The sequence below is a fragment of the Ambystoma mexicanum genome, chromosome 9 (genome assembly GCF_040938575.1).
Source record: "Ambystoma mexicanum isolate Mex_15411 chromosome 9, UKY_AmexF1_1, whole genome shotgun sequence".
NCBI lineage: Eukaryota > Metazoa > Chordata > Amphibia > Caudata > Ambystomatidae > Ambystoma > Ambystoma mexicanum.
The window spans coordinates 1065717357-1065736480 of record NC_090931.1 but is presented as its reverse complement, the minus strand read 5'-3'; the positions used below and the strand labels follow the sequence as shown (position 1 = coordinate 1065736480).

At 48.8% G+C, this 19124-nt stretch overlaps 1 protein-coding gene across 16 annotated transcripts in view; it reads right to left on the bottom strand.

Moving 5' to 3' along the window:
- Positions 1-19124, bottom strand: part of BAZ2B (bromodomain adjacent to zinc finger domain 2B) — a 2602315-nt gene that overhangs the window by 1905706 nt on the left and 677485 nt on the right. The gene's annotated exons all lie outside the window — the stretch shown is intronic.

The following is a 19124-nucleotide window of genomic DNA, read 5'->3' as shown; positions in this document are numbered from 1 at the left end:
ACGCACAACATATCACAGCCGCAAATGTCGCCAAGAAAGCAGGAGAGTCTCTGCAGAGACAACCGGATAGGAGACCAAATTTTAGATGTGCTGGAGAGCAACACGGGTCTGTGGCCATCTTGGTCAGGCTCACTAGCGCCCCCCTTAAGTGTGGATATTTAACGCCACTCGCTGAGGTGGAACGCCACCTTCCCTCCTATTTGACTGTCCCTGTGGCAGTAATTGCTGTGCTTTGCTTTGATTGCCTCTTGGATCCCTGTTTTATTTGACCCTAGTAGTCGTTGTTGCGTTGGGCAGTTTGGCAGGAGTGCCTGTAGCCTTCGGAATAGTCAGTGGATCTGTTGTATCCCTTGTTGTCTCGGAAACCTGGAAATCTTGCGTTTCCGGAGATGCCACGAAAAGAACGGAAGGTGCGAAAGGATCTTCCGCCTTGCAGAGCCGTAAGGGACCTTGCTGTAACCGAATCCACTTTCATGTCCTTCAAAGCTTCATCAATCTTTTCACCGAAAAGATTCTCACTCTCACAAGACATGTCCACTAACTTGTGCTGTACTTCCTGGTGGAAATCCGTGCAGCGAAGCCAAGCTTGGTGCCTGAGAACCACCCGTTGTTAATTTGTTTGAAACCAGTCTCGACTAGGTCTACAGCAATGTTTATGCTATGGTTCGAAGCCTCCTCCCCCTCTCGCACCAAAAGCACAGCCTCTTTCCTCTGCTGCTCTGGAAGATGGTCCAATAATGGGGCTAGACAGTGCCACATCTCGCGGTCATACCTTGCAATGATGGCCAAAGAGTTGGCAGCTTTCACGGTAGCGGCTCTGCTAGTAAGGAATTTCTTCCCAAAGGCGTCTAACTTGCGGTTATCATTGTCCGGTAGAGTAGCACACTTGTGTCCACGGCAGCTAGCCAAAAAGCTTGCACCCAGTACAACAGACTCCGGTGTTGGTTGTGATGTTAAACACTTCGGAGTGGATTCGGGAGTTTAAACATTTTTTCCAAGCGACCTTTGACTGCTGGTTCCGTAAATGGGTGTTTCATTGTATGGAGTCCCTCCTGCCATACATGATCTAGTATTGGGATTGAGAAAACAGCCTTTCTCCTTTTCCCCATGTGATTGAGCAAGAAACAATCCTTCTTTTCTTTCTCTGCAGTAAGGCCGAATTCCTGGCAGGCCTTAGGCATAATGTAATGGAATGCGCCTATGTCAACCAGAGGGCATGGTTGAGCAGGACTACCTGGCGCATTCTGGTCTGGGTCTGTATCCCAAGTGTCCGCCCTCCTTGGAGAAGAGGAGACGGTGGAAAGGTGTCCTGTGGGGTAATGTCCTGCTCCGAGTCAACCAGCTCTGTTGCTCCCTGAGTCGAGGACTAAAGGCTGTAGGGGTGGAGGAGGAGGTCTAGCTGGGGATTGCCTTCTGGGGAGAGTGCCCTGGTCTTGTAAGGAGTCAGAAGTATCCCTCTGGCGAGGCGTAATCTGCAACCTTTCCAACCATGGGACTGATGGAGCCTGAAGCATTGGAAGTTTAGCATCTAGTTGTACTAGGAGAGATTGCAGAGTGGAGAGTACTTACATAGACAGCAATGAATGGGGATTTATGAAAGGATATTGTGTTGCGACAACCCCCATGTCCATTGATGTGGACGGTAGGGAGGATGTTTGAGTTGTTTGCTGCAGGCCCAAGACAGAGGGATCTGGAAAAGGCGGTTCTGAACTTCTGTCTTCGACATCCGACTCGAAAAAAAAGCCTGATCGTCGTAAGGAGATGCTCTAAAATCAGATGTAATTTCATGTTGTAGGATCTCATCTGGTAGTATGGTCGGGGACCTTTCTAGAAGAGGTTGTTCCGTAGGCGCAGTGGTCTTCTTTGATCTGCCCTTGGGAGACAGAACTTCTGTTTCCAATTCGGGCTGGACCAGCCCCGTAGAGGATGTACGTGTTGCCGGGGATTTATTCTTTGTCGTCGATGAGGCGGTTGTTGAACTGGTCGTCGTTGATGCAGTCGTCAAAGGGAGTCAAGACTTTGATGGAGGCAATACTGCCATCGATATTGTCTTCGTCACCGGTAAACATCCCCGATGGAGAAGGCGACGGTTTGGATGACGACTTGGATTTGTTGTGCTTTTTCGTAGAATTGTGGCTGGACGATGACCTATGGGATGCCGATGATGAGTGATGTTTACTGCTAGTGGACAAAGACTTCTTCGCCGATGAGGACGTCGGCCTTGATTTAAATATTTCCCTCAAAGATGAAGATTTTCGGGCCAAGTCTGCAGATTTTTGCGAGTGTGAGCCCTTCTCCATTGGTCCTTCCGAGCGTGATGTGGAGGACCTTGGGAAGAGGGGGCCTGTGACCCCTCACCACTAGAGAGAGGCCTTTTCAGGCACAATGAAAACTTGGCCTTATCCTGACTGGAAGATGACCTCTGATCACCTATCCTCTGTTTCTTTGTCAGCGGTTCTTCTGATATGGATCTTTGGTGCAATGGCGACCTCTTGTCTGAGGGAGTGGTAGCTCTGACACCACGTGAAGAGCGACCTCTGACGCTGGATAGGCGCCCTCGTTTAGCCAACAAATTAGGCGTATTCTTGTCCTTGAGGGTTTTTTGTGAGAACCCTTGACAGATATCGCAATATTCGGCCGAATGATTAGGGTACAAACAATAAAGGCACTCTGAATGCCTATCTCCATCGTATACATTCGTGAGGCCGCAGGTCTCACACGACCTGAACAAAGATTTCTTTGGACCCGAGGATTCCATAACAAGACTGGAAACAGACTTTCTCTTAGTCGAAAGACTGGAAACAGCGAAAGCAGAAGTGAAGAAAAGTTCTCTCACAAAAAGTAGAATTCTCTCAGGAGAGAACGCAAGATAATCCCAGCGGTTTGTAAGACGGTTGAAATCTGAGGGGAAGCTGCGGAGGCGGCGCTATACACTCGACATCCCATTGGTGCTGCCTAAAGCACCAATAACGACGTCGATTGGACACTCGAGGTGTCAACGTTTTTCCATAGGAAAATGACTATATTAAAGTTAGCTGGATTTTCCCAGCCTGACAGCAAATATTCAGGGCATGTGAATCCATGAAAGATCCAATGCTGGAGAAAGATAGCGTCATGACGTCATGCTCAAGATCCAATCGTGATTGAACAAGCCAGTAAACACACTGTAGAAGAAGGAAAGCTAAGAGGTGGAAGGAATGGAGAAGGTGGTGGGGAGTGGTCAACAGGACAAAAAGGTGAGGGTAAATCCAAGTTGAAGCAAACACTTTAGGCACTTGGCGGTTGCAAAATTGATAACGACAATGTATCCTCTACCAACAAATTAATTTGAACACTTTGCCATAAACTGAAAATCCCATATTTGCATAAAGCTACAGAAATAAAAACTTATCCTGCACATCGTCTTTGATGAAATATAAGAAGTGTTCATTTTATGTCCATTTCAATAACACCATGAAACATAAATCACCACTAATGGAGTATACCAAAAAGTTATGGTTCATATACTAAAACTGGATTACACATAAAAATATGTCCTCAATAATAAATGATGTTGCAAACTAGGTAGAAAATCATAAAGATCTTGAAGAGAAGCACCTTGAATTGGTAATGATCTGCCCTACCTTAAGCCTTAGATATTTTCAATGTGCTGGCAGCATTGAAATATGCAAGTATGTGTTAACAGTGTCTCCCCTGTTGAACAATGGGACGACCTCCCGTAGTACTGTCATCCTTAACTTTTGTGGTTTGACATAAGTATTTGCTGGACTCAGGTTTAGACTGGGCGTTTTGTTTTGTCTTTTTTTGGAACGAGGAAGTACACAGCCCGGCGTCTTAATTGATATTTTCGGCACGTGCAATTTGGATTTCTTTGTATCTATAGCCTCTTTACATCCGTAGATGATCGGTTTAGACAAACAAGTTACTTACCAAATGTATGTAACCAAATGTATGTAACAAATGCGTCACCTAAGGCTCCTCTCGGAGGAAATTCCCTTGAGCAGAATATCTTGCACTTCCGGTTGGCACTGGTGGCGAAGAGATCCACTTGTGGGGTTCCCCAAAGGGCGAAGATCTCCAGAAGGACTTCCTGTGCCAACTCCCACTCGTTAGAGATCGTGCTCTGCCTGCTCAGAGCGTCCGCCGCAGCATTTTCCTCTCCGGCCAGATGAACTGCAGAGAGTGAAATTTCCTGCTGGATTACCCAGAACCAGAGCTGCATTGCCTCTCTGCACAACAGGAGTGACCCTACCCCCACTTTTCTGTTGAGGTAATGCATGTTCACTGTGTTGTCCGTCATGATCAGGACACTCTTCCCCCACACAGACGGCAGAAAAGCCTTCAGGGCCAGCCTGATGGCCTCAGCTCTAACAGGTTGATGTGGAATTTGGACTCCGACGGAGACCAACGACCGCTGGCGGTCAAGTCTGCGGCATGAGCTCCCCATCCTGTGAGGTGTAGGGGAGGGGTGGTCCAAGGGACCACCCCCTGGCCTGCATCTCCACCCCAGGTGAGGGCCATGGCTCATCGGGCGTCCCCTCCTTACCACCAGGGCCCAGGTGGTGGATGGCTCACCTGCTGAAGACATTGCCCGCACGTATTAAATTTAGCTAGGCCTCAGAAACCATTTTTTGTCTTCTAAAGATGGAGTGAGCTCAGCGCGCTGTAGCGTGGCCCCCACCTTCGGAGAGTTTCAGTCCTCCCTGTCTCCGCAGCACCATGGTAGATCCGCTGCAAGCCCGTTCCCACGAACAAGACGGGCATGATCTAGCGTAATACATTAACATTGTAACAGTTCACCTTCCGCAGTGTATCACTGCTCCCAAAATGACCCGGTCAGCAAGGCCTGGGCGATGGGAAGATCTGTAGAATGGTCATCTGCTGAAAGCAGACAGGTACCCAAATATGAATGTAAGACACCACTTTTAACACATGTATCCTCTCCATACAACCACTCTTACTAAAGAAACCTGTGAAATTGTGTAATTATCGTACATGACACCAGCCGTGAAGGACCCACACCCCTGCAGGGGTGTGCAAATGATAAAAGCATTTCCGGGGGATTATTCTTCATAAGTATCATTGAAAGCCCCACGCCCCGCGGTCCCGCGCCACAACTGAACTGATGCTGCTAGGGTACACAAGAAAACGAATGTAACCATACCAAGGGCACATGTGAAGAGTGTGCGAGAATGCACTCGTCACACGTGTATGTCTAAGCCCCTCATGTGCCACCTCCGCCACGTACAGTGGCGAGTTACTTACTGTGTACCCCACCAACCCTAATACTACCTCACTTACTGCAAATGTATATGCATATAACTAAATACTGTAGTTGTTAAAACATAGTGTATGAATAAGGTGCTCAGACTGGGTATAATCGAGACACATCCAGCAAAGTTTAAATGTATGTTTCAAAATGATTTGAATAAGTATTATAGAGTGTTCAAATGTTTGTGATGTTTTTACCTAAAATCGGCAACACACGAGGGGGATACCTTTGTGAAATACGTGCAAGGCCATTCCCCCTCCCACCCTGCGAAGGCTGCCAAGACATGAGAGCAGAGGCCCGCGCTGTGCTACTCCGCCTCCCCCAACCAGACTGGAGCCGCTTCAAAGATTTGTAGCCCCCTCTGCAGCACCCAAGGCCGCGGCCCGCCACCTGCATTATTTACAGCACAGCAGTAAACCTCTGCCTGAACACACGCTTCCAAAGGCGCACCCTCGTAAACCCCATAACCCACCGGATCATCTTAGACCTATGGCCCTGTGCAATCAGGACACCCAACACTTTGACAACACACAGCGGCACATCTATAACAACTTAAAAGACCTGTACCGCCCGTCCCAGGCCCTGAAGCTTAGCACCTCGACCTATGGTCCCGGTCAACAGGACACTGGTAACGATGTCCTGACGTATTACCGCCAGACCCCTCACAAGGTACATTCCTCCTGTGTTGCATTAACCTGTAGAATAACCTATTGGAAGATTTACTAAAGAAGATAATATTGAAATGACTGAATGACTGCGGTGTGCATGGCCTAGGGCAAATAAGTCAGGAAAAGACATTCATCTCTGACACTGGCCGCGATGGCACAACAACACCGCCCGGATGAACTCAGCCAACCTGCCAGGCCCAGCCCAACCCACGAGGATGACCAGTGACGTCTTCCAGCCAAAGCCAACCGCATCACAGCAGCACCTATAGTTAGTCATCGCCACCCAATCCCATTGAACTTGTGCCCCCTATAGTGTGTAGGTTCTTATGACGTTTTTTGTAAATATATACGCCTGTCTTTGCTATTGTCAGACAGAGCGCTCTCGGAGGTTGCAGAGTTCTTTGCATGCCATATTCTCATTGATAAACTCCCATTTAAGCTCATCCGCACTCTGTCTTGGCCTTATTCCCGATTTGGGAGAGTCCTTCATTGTCTCTCATTGTGGGGAGGATCGTGCTGGTTGGGGACGCTTGCCTTCAGAGGGAAGCATCCGTCACTACAGTCACCTCCAGCCACGGTTGCCAAAACGGTTCCCCCTTCATCAGGTTCCTCTCGTTGGCCGACCACAAAAGATCCTGGGAGACCGAGAGTGGAATCTGAACGGGATCCGACATCTTGCCGGAGAACTCCTGGCCTCTGGCACCAGAAAAATACAGGATGCTATGAGGCCGAGCAACCTTAAGAATTCGAAAGCTGGGAGACTATGAGCATGTTGAAACTTGTCCACCAACTGCACAATGTGATGAGCCCACCCTGGGAGGCGAGCACTTCCCCAAGGATGTGTCCAACACAACCCGATGCACTGGAGCTGTTGGGAAGGTGTCAAATGAGACTTCTTGAAATTGAGGGAGAAGCCCAGCCTGTGGAGGGAGCGGCAGGTGAGACCAAGGTGATTCAATGCTTGTTCGGAGAACGTGCACGGATCAGCTAGTCGTCCAGGTAGGGGTAGATGTGAATCCCCCCTCGCCTGATATATGCTGCCACCACCACCATTAGCTTGGTGAAGACCCTCGGGCGGAGGTCAATCTGAATGGCAGGACCTGAGACTGAAAGTGAGAGTCACCAGCCGCAAACCTCAGGTACTTTCTGTGCTTGGGATAAATTGGCACATGAAAGTAAGCATCTTGTAGGTCCAGAGACACCAACCAATCCTGAAGTTGAAGGACCTGAAGGACTTGAGAAAGAGGGACCATCTTGAACTTGTCCTTCCTGAGAAGTCTGTTCAAGCAATGCAAGTCCAGGGTGGGTCTCAATCCCCCGTCTTTCTTTGGGATAAAAAAATAAGGGGAATACCATCCCTTGTTCCTATCCGCTACAGGCACCAGTTCTATAGCGCCTTTCTCTTGCAGGGTCAAGATTTCCTGCACAAGGAGCGGATCCGGAAGCTTCAAAGAGAGATTCCCTGGTGGATTGTTTGTGAGGCCGCTTTAAGAAAGGAAGGCAGTAGCCATGGGCGTTTGTATCCAGAACCCACGCATCCAAAGTAATGGCTCGCCATTCTTTGTGATGCTGAGACAGTCTGCCCCCAACCAGCGAACAATGGGACGTGGCTTTGGCATCTCTATTTCCCCAACCACCACAGGTACTTTTACGCTGTCCCTTTTGACTGGCGGCTCCTCTTGTTCTACCAAAGGACGAGTAGTAACGAAAAGAGCCTCCCCTCCACTGCTGTCTCCTAGGATGAAAAGGCAGAGGTTGACGGACAGCTGCGCTTAAAGATTTTGCCGCAGCTTTTGAGGTCTGCAACCTCTCATCAGCCTTGCTGCCAAACAAAAGCGCGGCAGCAAAGGGCATGTTCAGAAGATGGGCTTGCACATCCGGAACAAAACCCAACTTCCGCAACCACACAAATCTGCGTATAACGGTGCTCGCAGCCATGGACCGGCTAACACCATCAGCCATGTCCAAACCCGACTGAAGGGATTCACACATGGCATCCTTGCCATCTTGCACGAGAGCAAGGAACTCCTCCCTTTCTTCCCCCTCGGGAATATGCTCAGCCACAAGAGAAACACAGTTCCTCAGAGTGTGTGAACATTTTGCCAAGGCACAAGTGGAGTTGCCTGATTTCAGCGTCATACTCCCCGTAGAAAACACCTTGATTGCCCAACCGTCGAAGCGTTTGTCTTCCCTATCAGGAGGGATGGTAGGGTATGCTGCCTGCCTCGAGGTGGCCGTAGCCACCTGAACCACCAAACTCTTGGGAGTGGTGTGAGATGAAAGGTAGCTGGGGGTCGCTACCGGAAGAGCAGTATTTCTTAGTTAACGATTTGTTAACTGCCGGAAGAGATTCTGGGGCCTGCCAAGCAGCCGCCACACTTTTCTGCAAGGTCAAATGAAATGGCAACACCGGGTCAGAGGATGGACCTTGATCCAAAATGTCTGTAAAAGTCATCCTGACCTTAAGCGAAGTGTCCAGGCCACTAGCGCCATGAAGAGATTGTCTCAAGTCTTCCAATTGGGTACCCCCTGAAAAGACAGGAGCCACATCAGGCTCAACACGGTCAAGATCAAAATCTGACTTCTCCTCCTCCTCATAGATGTCATCCAGAGGGAGGTAAAAGTCCTGTCTCGGAACAGCCGAGGGTCTGGAATCCATAACAGGCCTGACAAGACTTGGAAGTAGCCTTCCTTGGAGAATCCACAGTACCAGGGATCTCCGAGGGTAAATTTCGGCCAAAAGGCCCCGAAGGCGTCTATGGCTTTGGTGTCGACAAGGGCGCCGACGGCTGATACGAAGGCAAAGCTTTGACGTTCGTATCCAATGGACATGGCACCGGCTGTGTCGATGCCAAACTCAAGCCCTTAGCAGGTTTCGGCGGTCTCGCTGGGGACGAGGACCAAGACCTGGAAGCACGTCTCTTGCGACCATCCTGAGCCTTGTCCGAAGGGGACCTCGAAGGTTCCCGATGAGGATCGCGCCGAGGACCAGAGCCTATAGGTGCGCGAGCCACGGATTGAGACCGTTCCTTGACGGCTTTGTTAGAAGACGCGGACGGAACTGTGCCCTGCGATTGGAAAATAGCCAACATCTGCTCCCTAAAGGCAGCCCATTCCTCCGGAGTCGAGGACTTAGTTGGACAAGCCACTTTCCTCGCTGCGCCATCCTCCGAGGACGACGAGCCAGGCGACCACTGACGGCGCTTCCTAGAATGCCAAGACGAGGACGAATGGCGGGAACGACTTTGGGACCGAGACCCCCGGGACTCCTTCCGACGCAGAGAGTCGCCCCTCGAATCATAGGTGGACATACCCTTGAACTTGGATTTATGGGACTTACTGGGTTTTGAACCCCTACCTACCTGAAGCTTTCCCTTACGGTCCCGCAAGGCCTCAGCAGTTAGAGACTGGAATTTGGAACAGTCGTCGGTGTCGTGGCTCTCACGCAAGCACCACGAACAAATGTGATGCGGGTCGGTAATCTACATTTTTGACTTTTAAGTCTTGAAGCCAGACCACGGAGTCGGAGGGGTTGAAGAAGAAGACATATTCACGAGGAATACACGAAGCGCTGAATCTCCGAGGCAAACACGTTTGCGGGAAAAAACGTAACTGAGGCTAGGGGCACCGTGCGTCCTATTTATAACATCTGGTGAAGTCGCCCTCGATGGAGACCTTCGAGGGACATCGACCCGACGCAGGACGCCCTCTGCCGAAAAAGTTTCTGAAGTACACATCTGTGGACATTGCATGTAAAAGATGTGGAATACGTTGGAGGACACAATCCATTAGAAATATTATTATGAACATGCGTCGAGTGTGTTAAAGCCAAAGATGTTTTTCTTTACACTGACCCACTAGGGGCTGAGCATACCTTCTTATTATGAACATGCGTCGAGTGTGTTAAAGCCAAAGTGGTTTTTCTTTACACTGACCCACTAGGGGCTGAGCATACCTTCTATGCCGCAGACTTTGTTGTTTTGACAAATGTGTCGAAAACTGACTTTGGAGTAAAGTGTGCTTATCCCACCTGGCCAGGTCACCCTCTTCCTCTCAGAATGGGCCGACCTCTCTTCTTCTCTCCTTGCCTTGACCTCTCAACTCCTCCTCCTCAGAGACCTCAACATCCACCTGGATGCTTCTAATCCCTCCTCTGGCCTCTTCCGCAACCTATGCGACTCTCTCTCCCTTTCCATTCTACCCTCTGGTCCGAAACACTCTGCTGGACACACCTTAGACGTTCTGATCTCCTCAGACATCCCCCTCTCTAACCCCTTCACCACACTCCCTTAAACTGACCACATTCTGCTCTCCGCTCAGCTAAAACTTCTTGCCCCTCTAGCAAAGCCTTCCCCAGCAGTGCCACCTTTCCTTCTCCATCATTCGGGCCACGAAGCGTGGGTCAATGGACGCCTTAGCCTCTACTTTCTCTGCTCTTCCTATTCCTGCGGCTGACTCGCATCCTGACACAGCACTCTCTAACCTGCATCTTTCTGTCTCCAACACTCTGGACATCTTTGCCCCTGTCATGCGAATCCATCTGAAGCCTACCTCCAAGTGCAACTCTTGTTATGAGACTGACCTCGCCGGACTGACAGGAAGTGGAGGGCTTTGGGCACATCCTCTCACAAACTGGCCTGCCGCCTGCTCTATAATAAGTATAATAATAATTGTTCATTTATGACACGCTTAATGCCAAGAGTGGTTTCTAAGCGCAGTATCAGGATTCAAACCTCTGTTCCCATGCATCGTCTTGCTTCCAAGATGAATGTGTTGCCCCTGAGCTATCCTTCCTCCCCAGACTCTCTGTCCTCTCCAATAAGGGGTCCATATCCAAGACTGCATCTCTGCGGTCTCTAACAACACGGCCGTACTCTTCAAAATCTGCAAGGAGTTGGCCAATCCTACTGAAGCCTCCACCTCTCCTGTTCCCCCCCAGACCCTCTATATGGCTCTGGCCTCTCATTTCACCACTAAAACTCAGGACACCCTGTCCTCGCTTTCCTCTCCCTCTGTTTCTCTCAGGGCCGCTTTGGCCACCTCTCCCTCCCCTCTTCCTTTTTCCTCCTCCTCTCTGACAACACCCGATCATGTCTCTAGACAAGTCGGATGTATTAAGGTGTCATCCAAACAGGTGCTCCCTGCTCCTCTAGAACCATCAAGGACCACACTGCCACCCTCGTTCCAGCCCTGTCTGATTTCTGTAATCACTCTTTCACCACTGGATCCCCCCCTCCTCAAGCACTGCCTTGTGCACCCCCTCCTTAAAAAGCCTTCTGCTGATTCTACCTGTCTGGCTAACTATCGCCCAATTTCCATCACTCCTTTCCTGGGCAAACTCCTGGAAAAGCTGGCCATCTCCCAGATTACCCTTTACACTGAATCTGTTGACTGCCTCCACGTCCATCAGTATGCCTTCATAGCAGCCAGACACAAAGAAACTGCTCTCCTGAACACCTATGAAGTTCTGCTCTCCAACCTTGACTCCAGCTCTCCCTCTGTCCTCATGCTCCTTGACTTTACCTCTGCTTTCGACACAGTCAATCACACCACCCTGATCAACAGACTATCTGTGAACCTAGGCATCATGGATCAGACCCTGGCGTGGCTGACCTCCTTCCTCCTGGAGAGTGCATCCCAGGTCCAACTTGGGTCCTTTCATTACACCACCTCTCTCTCCGCATATGGTGTCCCTGAGGGATCTATCCTCTCACCCTGCCTCTTCAATGTCTATCTGGCCCCTTTGACCCACCTGATCTCATCCATCTCTTCTAACTTTCAGTGTTATGCAGATGACACTCCGCTCTCTTTCTGTCTTCCCTCAGCCTCCTCTCCTCCCTCAGTCATTTCAGACTGTCTATCCGCGATTCAGGATTGTTGCGCCTCCAACGATCTTTGCCTTAATGCCCGTAAGACAGAGATCCTTCTCATTGGCACCTCTGCTTACCTCCTCTCACTCTGGCTGCCCTCCTTGGGTCCTCTTCCCTCGCCTTCCAGTGAGGCAAAAAAAAAACTTGGTGGCATCTTCGACTCCACTCTCTCCTTCTTGCCCCATATCAGGGATCTTGCCAAAAAGGCCCACTTCCAGCTGCACCTCCTCAGAGGCATTCTACCTTTTCTCACTTTCCCCCAGAAGCTCACCGTCTCCAGAGCTCTGGTTCTCTCCAGGCTGGACTACTCCAACAGCCTCAATCTACTCCTCTGCTCTTCGCCCTCTGCAATTAATCAAGCACAGGACTGCAGAACTTATCCTTGGTCTCAAGCCCAGGGACCTTATCTCTTCAGCCCTGAAATTTCTCCACTGGCTCCCGGTGGCTACTGTCTGTGGGTCAGACACTTCTCCAGGCAGAGAGTGTGGAGTAGCTCTCTCTACTCTGGAGGTGCCTCCCTCTGGAACGGCTTCCCTGCCCCTCTCAGACTTGAGCCAGACCATCTGAAGTTCTGGAAGCAGCTCAATGCCCTCCTTTTCTACTCTGCCTTCTATCTCTCACTTCCTTGCTAACTTACATGTCTGCTAAGCCAACTGGTTGCTTCGTTCCCTTAGTGTCTCACTGGGTACCAGGCTCCTACACAACTAGTCTTCCTTTGCACTGTTCTTGTCCTTCCGTGCACTTAGAGGCTGTAACTGTAACCCCTACAACTCCCCCTGACTCCTTGCACTTACCCAGAGCTGTGTTACCTTGGCTGCGCTTACTCAGAGCCATGCTGCTCCAACTGCACTTCACCTTTTCCTCTCCCTTCCACTTCCCCCTCTCAACCCCCTGCACTTCTCGCTGTCGCATTTGCACGGTCAGACTGACACAAGGCCTAGTAGGATTGCTTGTCTTGTCCTCCCTATGTCTGCGCTCCCATGCCTTGTGGCACCTAGAAACACTTTAAAAATAAAAAAATATTGCATTTTCTTATACAACAACAACCTACAACACACTCACTCGTAGCATATATTATCATGTAGCAGCATTTGGTTCTATATCTTCCCCCTCCCTCCAACTTGGGCTGTGCATTGTGTCATTCAGTTATACTGAATAAGTTATACTTCGTTTCCCCCATCCTAAGTAGCCTGCGTAGTGGTACCCTCCTGCTCCCTTGTGAACAGAGTGACAGTTAGCGCGATCCACCATTGGAGACCTTTTTAGGATATGATATTATGTCTTTCCATTCCCCATCCTCAAATGGTTTGCCCAACTCCCTCTCCCATCTCTCCCTGCACTTCAATGCAGCTCGAGTCCCGTTCTATCAATATCCCACAAATGCTGGAGATGGCATGACCCCCTTTCGCCACAGTCAGCAATGCTTCAATTTCTTCACTCTCTTCGGTCTCCCCAGAGCTATTAGGCCACCTGCCCTTCAGCACCTTTATTACTGTATTGTGTAGCAAAAACTTTCCCTTGTGTATACCTGTGACCTCCTGCAACTCGGTGAACTGCATCCACCCATGTTCATTTCTCAGGTCTCCAATCATAGTGTTAGGCAGAGTTTGTACGCAGTACCCTTTGGAACCACTACACACAACTATGACTACAGGTGTAAGTAAAACCAACCTTTGGTATAAGTCTGTACTACACAGGGAATGTGAGCTGTAATGATGTTACACAGAGGTCTACAATCACATGTGTTCAAACAAACTCTTACACTCAAGTTTTCTTAGTTAAACACTTATTAATTTATTCAACAGTCAGTTATAAAACATTCACTAGAAAGAGGCAGTTTAAATATCATACACAAATACACTTCCGTACTATACTCGTTAGATTTCTGAGGCAGACTACTTTGAAGGAGGAGCAAAAAGGAATAGGTTCAGAACATAAAAGGATTACAATTATTCTTAGACAGTGCAAATACTTTGAGTGCCCCAGAAGAGTCAATTCAATTCAATAGGCTAGGCCAAAGTCAATGGGCTTAAAATCTTGGATAGGATAAAACGGTTCTGGTACGTAAACGGTAAAGTCTCTGTCGAAGTTCTCAAAAGTAGTTTGTAAAAAGAAGAATTATATGTTGGGTCACAAGCTGATTAGGCCTGCTAGTTGCGAAAGTTTCAAGGACTTCTCCGAGAATGGTATCCAGGTGGCTTAGTGTCGAGTTGATAGTTCCCACCAACTCAAAGGGATAAGTCGTCCTTGCAGGGCTTCTCTGTCGAGATGAACTTTGCAGCAGGGCTTCACCGGGCAAACCAAGGGTCCAGGAGTTGCAGCAGTCGTCCTCTTCGAGCTTGTTTTCGGTTCTTTCATTCCAGTGGTCAACTCTGCCTTCCAAGCCAAGAGACTCGCCTTTTATTCAGTTCTCTCCCATTCATTCCAGCCTAGCTGTCGCTCACCCACCAGGGTGGCTGTTCTTGCCAGACAGTCAACCAGCCAATCATACCAGAGTGCATTTGGGTCTCCTAGGAGACTGAGCACAGGGACTTAAGGGCACCTCCCTCACTTCCTGCCCACCCCAGACACTCGGACGCCCAAGGCGGTCTTCAGTCCTGAAGCCCGCCAAAGGCGATTGAACAAGGGAACCAAACTAGGTTTGGCGAGCAGAGCAAAACTCTAGAAGGACCTTTCCACAAAGAAATGGCGAAAAAAGAAGACCGGGACCTGTTTAAACAAAGAGGGCTCAGACGCCATCTTGAAAAACATGGCTCCCTTGATTTAACGCTACCGGTGTTCGCAGTCAGGAAAAATCATGGTAGTTCATTGTAAAACCATTGCCACCAGCCATTTTGAGAGGGAAAGGTAGCATTTGACTGCTACATGAGTACCTAGACATAAGGGATAACAAGTAACCCCTCCAGCACTCTATAGTAAGATAAGGTGTGCTGGGTCTAGGAATTTAAAAATCCTAGTAAAGTCAATTTCACTTTACTTACTCTAGGAAACAGTAGGTTATCCCAGAGAAGGTATTTAAACCTTCGGAAAGCCTGAAAAAGTTTCCCTGTGCCACCGCACTGAGGGTGCTGTGTGACACACATGAAAAGATGATGCCTATGCAGTTGTCTGCAAACTCCATAACCAAAGAAAACACAAGAGTAAAACACATTTCAAAACACATGAAAGAGTGAGTGGGAAAAAAGGTCACACTCTCTCCAGGTAAAAAGATCAAGTCCTCAAAATCCAGCAAAGTTGCTGTGAGTCTCTAAGGTGAAGGGAATTAGCAAATTTTTGAGAATTCTTTCTAACACGTAGCTATGCCACATGTGTGCCATTGTGATTGAACCATTGCCCTGTTGCCTGGTATGCGTTCCATTATCGCTGCTATGGGGGTATGTGGGGATAGTGGGTTATCGAATCCCATAATACGGCAAGCCCTTTTCCAAATCTGTAGTCCCAATACTACCAGGTAAGGGTTACTATATAGTCTCCTGGTGGGAATCCAAATCAGATCTCTAAGGACCTCCAGCGCTACCCTGTGTCTTCCCTCTTGCCACAGGAAGCCTCTACATAACCTGTCTAAATCCTGGAAAAAGCGTCGGGGAATGTTGTACAGGACATTTCCAAAACAGTGCATGAGTCGCAGCAATGCCACCATCTTCAACAGTGCCGCTCTACCCATCACTGATAGAAGTAGCTTGCTCCAGAACTTCATTGAGTTCCCCAGCCCATTTCTAGCCTGCAATTTGTTATATTTGTGCCCTCTTTTGGGGTAATGACAGACGCTGAACCCCAGGCTTCGAAAGGAAGTCCTGCTCCATGGCAAAGGAAAGACCGGCAAGTCCCACTCCGCTACCCTCGCAGTCCTCGCTAATGGAAATAGACCTGACTTATTCTCGTTTATTCTGATACCTGTTAGTGCGCCAAATTGTCCAGCACCTCCAGCACGTATGGCAGGTTTCCCTGTGGATCGCTCAGGAACAGCAACATATCGTCAGCATACATGGATACTATAAGCTTAGCCCGGTTTACTTCTATGCCGATATCCCATTATTCCTGCCGCAGATAGGCAGCTATGGGTTCCGTCACCATGATATATATCATGGGGGACAATGGACATCCTTGTAGCGTGCCTCTAAACAATTGCCATTTATCCGAGTACATGCTCCCCGTCCTAACCCTAGCCATTGGTCTATTATATATAAGCTGTACCCACTTCATATACTGCTGACCTATTCCCATCTTTACCATGGCGACATACAACCAATCCCAGTGCATTGAGTCGAATGCTTTGGTTGCATCTAAAAGCAACCGCACACTGTGCTGTACTGTCTTTTGTACTGTAGATCATGTGGTGTAGCCTTCTTAGATTCTCTGCAATATTCCTACCTGTCACATATCTAGTCTGATCTGGGTTAATTAGCATCAGTATTACCCTTTGAAGTCTGTTAGCCAAGATAGCCGCAAGGATCCTGCTGTCCTGATTTAGCAGGGACAGCTGTCTATAGGACCCACAGTCAGTATGGGAGTAGTTTCTTACCTGTAACTCCATTTCTCAAGCATTTGATCTTTCATGGATTCACATGCTTAGAATATTACCCGTCGTCAGGCTGGGAACCCTCAGTATATTTATTAAGACGTTTTCCATAGGAAACATTTTTGACACTTATGTGTCCTATCTATGGCGTTTTTGGGCTGCTTACGCATGACCCAATAGGACGTAGGGTATAAATAGCCCCGTCCCCGCGGCTCCCTTCAGATTTTAACCCCCAAAGTAGTAGGGACCTATAAAGTATGCATTCAGGGGAGGCCAGCGGGCGCAGGTGAATCCATGAAAGTTACCAACGCTGGAGAAATGGAGTTACAGGTGAGAAACTACTCCCTTCTCCAGCATTGGATCTTTCATGGATTCACATGCTTAGAATAGAATATATAGCAGCACCCATAACTTGGAGGTGTGCAATGCAAACCAAGATTATCAGAGCCGCAAGTGCAGTTAGGCATAAGAAAAAAAAACAATCATGGTACATTGACAAGAGAATACACGCCTCTATGGGGCTTACCTTACTGAAACAGGTGTCGCAGGACTGCTCGTCCCATCTGCATATCCGCTGCATGCTGTTGTTCTAGGCAATAATGCCTAGTAAATGTATGCGGCACCGACCATGATGCCGCTTGACAGATGTCCACCGGCGGGATTTCGGACCACAATGCCACCGATGACGAGGTGGATCTTGTTGAATGAGCCTTTGGACGTCTTTCCAGAGGCTTCCCTGCTTTAGATTGACAAAAGGCAATAGTCGAGGACACCAGTGGGCTAGTCCTTGCTTAGAGATCTGCTTTCCCTTCACTGAAGGTCCATAAACCACAAACAGTTGTCTCGTACGCCTAAACTCTCGAGTACGACTGAGGTAAAACTTCAGAGCTCTTTTGACATCCAACGTGTGGAGAGCTTTTTCCTGAACAGAAGAGGCTGTCGCGAAGAATGTTGGCAGAACAATAGAAGAATGCTTGTGGAATGTAGTCAGAACTTTCGGTATGAAATGAGGGTTGGTTGCCAATACCACTTTGTCTTTGAAAAACCGCAAGTATGGGGGGTCAAAGACCAATGCTTGCAATTCCAAATGTCTTCTTGCTGAGGTAATAGCCACTAAAAAAGCCATCTTCCACGACATTCAACAATGACGACGACATAGGCTCAAAAGGAGCCTTCATCAGTGCTGACAGTACCAGATTGAGACTCCAGTTAGGAGGAAACTTTTTGGCTGGAGGAAAAGTCCTAAATAAGCCTCTCAGGAAATGCTTAACCAGTCGATCGCCGAACAATGGAGTTGAATGTCTTTTACGCGTAAATCTTGAAATGGCTGCCAAATGAACTTTTACGGAGGAGAAAGCCAATCCTCTCTCCGCTAAATGTAGCAAATATGGAAGAACCTGTTCTGACGCGATGTTTAAAGGGTCCACCCACGGTTAATCTCTACACGACACACAGAATCTCTTCCACTTACATGCATATGAAGTGTTCGTGGACGGAGCTCATGCTGCCTGTAAAATTCGTTGACACTCCAAGGAAATGTTCAGGTCCCCAAACTCGGAGAAGTCAGGAGCCAGTCTGTCAGGCTGAGTGCGTCCGGGTCGTGATGCCAAACTGCTCCTTTGTCTTGGGATAGAAGGTTCGGAATCTTCTGGAACCTCACTGGTTCTGTTATCGAAAGTTGCAGCAGGTCCGGGAACCATGACTGTCTCGCCCAGTAAGGAGCCACTACAATTACACGAAATGGGTACTTGTGAATCCACTGGAGGGTCCGTCGGATGAGTGGAAACGGAGGGAACGCATATGCAAACTTGTTCGTCCACGGGAAGGAGAATGCCTTCCCCTGCGAGCCGGTTGTGGCCATCTGCTCGCGTAATGTCTGCACTTCTTGTTCTCTCAGGTTGCAAAAAGATCCAGGAAAGGATGACCCACTTCTTGAAGATGTTTGCCAGTTGTTGATCGTTCAACTCCCACTCGTGCAGTTAATTCATCTCCCTGCTGAGAGAGTCTGCTTGTGCATTGTTCACTCCTGGAAGATAGTAAACCACTATGCTTATATCCTGTTCGAGGGCCCAACGCCATATTTCCTGAGCCTCGCTCGAGAGTGTTCTGGAACAAGTGACCCCTTGCTTTCTGAGGTAGAACGTTGTTGTATTGTCCGTTAATATTCTTACGACTGATCCCTGCATGCATGGTAATAAAGATTTCAGAGCCCAGCGTACCGCTCTTAACTCCAGCACATTGATGTGAAGGGTCGACTCTGCTGGGGACCATTGACCTTGAACGTGTAGGGATCCCAGATGAGCTCCCCATCCTTTCAGCGATGCATCCGTTACCACAGTCGATTGAAAATCCGGTTCCTGCAGGGGCATCCCCTTCGTCAAATTGTCCGAGAGCTGCCAACACTGAAGTGCTCGTAGAAGCTCGCTGCTGATGCTCAACTTGTCTGACCATAAGCCCCGACATTGGGACCATGGGTCTGCCAGAAACTCCTGTATTGGTCTCATGAAGAGGCGACAGTTGTTCACCAGTGGGATACAGGACGTCATGGCCCCTAGTAGTGACATGTATTTCCTGACTGACACTCTGGCGCCCACTTTCCACTCTTTCGCTTTTTGTTTGAGTTTTTGAACTCTCTCCAAGGACAGCTTCACTAGCCTTGATTGAGTTTGGAATTCCGCGCCCAGAAATATCAAGCTTCTTAAGGGAGCTAAGGAGGATTTTTCGAAGTTGATTGCAAAGCCTAAATGCTGTGGAAGTTGCATGGTGGCCTCTAGGCTTGCTTGTGTCATCTTCGG